A 3610-nucleotide genomic window follows, 5' to 3' on the forward strand; every position below is an offset into this window, starting at 1 on the left:
AGGAAAAGTTATTGGAGAATATTTTTTTTCATTAATAGGATACCATAATTTTTTTTTTCATTTCGCAACATAAAAATAAAATTTTTCCATATTTTAATTTGGTACCATAATTAATTTTTTTCTTTTCGCAACATAAAAATAAAAAGCTTTCATATATAGATAATTCTTTTTTGTAGGAGAAGGTATTGGGGAACTCTTTTTTCCTACAACTAGTTTAGTGTACGTGTGTTGCACGTGTATGTCATGAAAATATTATTAACCTAAATACTATAAGTGTATGAAATTTGGTGTTCGAAATTCACATGAAAATTTGACTATCTGAATTCGAAGCATGGAGCCAGACATGGATATATTCTAATGGTTAAAGTGAATAATAAAATTGGATATTCTTTCTTTCCTTGTTCTATACATTAAAATTTTAACTCAAGCGTAATACTAAAACAATGTTCAATATAAAAAAAAAATAAAAATCAAAGCAGGTGAGAAGATGATTATACATGTATAACTTATACAACATTTGATAGGTAATTTGAGCATCTAAATATTTTTTATTCACTTGTCCGAACCATCTCAATTTCGCCTCTCGCCTTGACCATCACAACGGCCATTCTCACCTTCTGTTACTAACCCTTCTATCCTAATTGGTCATACATTTATCATAGTACTCTCAATTTTGCTACTTTTGGCGTGTGAGCGTTCAATCTTTCCATCTACTTCATTAGACGTTATTTGTTGATCCGTGGACAAAACGAACATAAAAGTCTGAAAGATCAATCGAACTTTTATTTAAATAAAGAAAAAAAAAAGAAAAGATCTTAACCTTTTATTTTTTGACTAATTCATTCAACAACAATGGGTTTGTTTCATCCAATTTTTCAATCAAAATCTTTAACTGTAATAGTAAACAAAAGAAATTATCATAAGGGAGAATACATTATTAATATTAACTTGAAAACTATAACTATTTGAAAATTCTTAATGTTGTTGTAAGTATATGCATTTTCTTGGATTTCCAATTCGGAGTTTGAAATTCATATTAGAGCTTAATTTATCTAGATTTGTGTCGAGTAGAGCTCATTTGGGATTAATGCTCTCTACCAAGAATGTTTTCACAAACCTACACAATTTTAAGTAAATGAAACAACATTAGTGAATGACATAAATATTTGAAAAGCTATTCAAGTTTTAATTTTAATTCGTAAATCAACCAATTATAGCTCTGATCCAAACCTTGTTGTATCTTCCCAAAAGTTAGATTTCTTGCTACAGAAATTCAACCTCCTCCAAACAGCGTACTTCCTTTACCAAGTTCACTTGCTTCTTCCCTTCTACCTCTTAATACTTCTCTAATATTCTACTATTGTGCAATCTTTAAGCGAGCAATTTACCAAAATTGAAGAAATTAATTATTACTATTATTTTTAATAATTGTATAAAGATCTTAGAAAGAACTTTTAAACTTATGCATATTAGATTATATCTTTTTATACAATGTTATTCGACGCAGACACCTATCTAAATATTTTTCCTTCCTCGCTTACTCCTATGTCTATTATAATTGTTCACTGCTATGTTCTTCTTCCTTGCTTTACCTTTCAATAACTCTTGTCTCTACTTTAATTCTACACTGTCATGTATTCTAGTGGCACTAATTTAAGACCCAAAAAAACCTCTTTGACATGGCTTGTTAAATTCATTTTAGTTGGAATAGGTGTTGTTTAACATGGTTCAGTATTTTTTGTGTAGCTATGTGCATTGACATGAGGTCAACATATTTTTGTAAGAGATAAGAGTAATTGTTTAAATCGGCATTAAAATATAGTGCTTTCTGTGTCAGCTAAGAATCACGAAATGCTTTTTGAGACGACTAAAATTATTAAACTCAAATTATTAAACAATTCATTGAGTATATTCCCACTTGACTTGTTTAGTTGTTGGTTATATAAGTATATTCCAACGTAAAGTACGGAATGTTTTATCCACCGATAAAAATTATTAAACTCAAATAATTATAAGTGACTTTTCATAAAAAAAAAGAGAGTCAGAAAGTATACTTACAAGAATATTCATGAGTTGCGCCTGCATGAAGTACAATACTTTCATTGCTCCTTGCTATAGTGAATTCATGATCACGAACATAACGTGCGTGTGAACTAATCAACCATATAAGAAGTTATCCAAATATAAATAACTAAATCAACATTTGTAAACCTTAAAGAACTTAAAATGCACGTAAATCTAAGATTAGTGCAAATACTCTTATCAGAAAATAATTTTATGAAAGAAGAAAATTGTGACCATGTATTTTCGGAACATCAATGGCAACAAAGAACATAACCTGCATGGGAACCAATATCTTCCTCTCTATTTGCTATGTGAAAATTCCTTATCTATAGCATGAACAAAAATTAGAAAGTTAATTGGCTGCCAGATTATAAAAAAGGAAGCCCGATTCATTAAGTTAAGATGAAAATTTAAATTTAAAAAGGAAAAAAGAGGGAAGGAAACGAACCTCTAACCAAAATTAGAGTTGTTGATTCGAGCCGCTAACACAAACAAAAATAAAAATGTGTACAAAGTATTGTTATTTCCATTTTTATTGACAAGACCATACTCAAAGTGGACATCGTATGTCTCTTGATCATAAGTTATGACCAAAAATAATCTTTTCCAATTAAAAGAGGAGTTTACGAAATAAAAAATCTTCGCAAATCAACATAATATCAAACTTCAATAAACTGGAAGAATCAGAAACATCCAGCGTTTGTACTGGATTTGGTGGCGGTGATTTTCCTTGATTGTTCTCGGAGAGACTAAAATTTTAATATTAATAAAACCTCATGTGTAATGTATGAATTTTTTTATAGTGTGATTTTCTAATTAAAAAAGAAAGATACAGTAGACCTTTTTTTTTGGTGTAGGTCTCGTAAAAATCACCAAAAAAAAAATATTTTTTAAATATATTTATTAAAAATAATAAAAAATAGTGAAAAAATGATTTTGAATATTAGAAAAATATTTTGCCTTAAAAAAGACTCCCACATGTAACTAAATTAAGGAATCCTACCATAATTTTTTACTTTTACAGAAATACAGACACCAACGACAATCTTTTGAATTTTTTTCCAAAAAAAATTGTTAGGAGATTCATAAACAAAAAAGGATTAAAAAAAAAAATTAACTGATAATAATTAAGAAAAATAGTGAAAAGACAATTTTGCATAAAGCAAAAACTTTTAATGAAGGGTAAAAAGTTCAAATTACATTTCTAATGGTCTTCACACTTTTAATATATTATAGATATATAATAACATTCATAATATAAAAATTATTGGCAGAAATATTTTACTAATTGCTATTTTTCATGAGCTCTAAAGGTATCATCTATAATCACAAAAGGTTAGGTTTAATTGTATTGTTCTAATATTTCTATTAGCGTATTATTTAGGTGTAGTTTCTGTTATGTTCAAATCTATGTTATAGAAGAATGTTTGGTTGGACTTTAAAATTTTGAGGTAAGGTTATGTTTGATGGTATTGTTGTAATATTTTTGAATACAGTAGTTTCTGTTCTGTTATTATTTATAATTTTTTTCAGTGATAGATTAACG

General features: G+C 27.8%; 1 long non-coding RNA gene across 1 annotated transcript; it reads right to left on the reverse strand.

The window, feature by feature from the left end:
• Window positions 1-358: 358 nt before the first annotated feature.
• On the reverse strand, window positions 359-2920 carry LOC124888101. The gene is made up of 2 exons (XR_007046066.1): window positions 2059-2920; window positions 359-762 (listed from the first exon to the last, which is right to left on the reverse strand). It is a non-coding gene; the product is annotated as an uncharacterized LOC124888101 (long non-coding RNA).
• Between the last annotated feature and the right edge of the window lie 690 nt (window positions 2921-3610).

This window comes from Capsicum annuum, chromosome 10, assembly GCF_002878395.1.
Source record: "Capsicum annuum cultivar UCD-10X-F1 chromosome 10, UCD10Xv1.1, whole genome shotgun sequence".
In the NCBI taxonomy this organism is placed as follows: domain Eukaryota; kingdom Viridiplantae; phylum Streptophyta; class Magnoliopsida; order Solanales; family Solanaceae; genus Capsicum; species Capsicum annuum.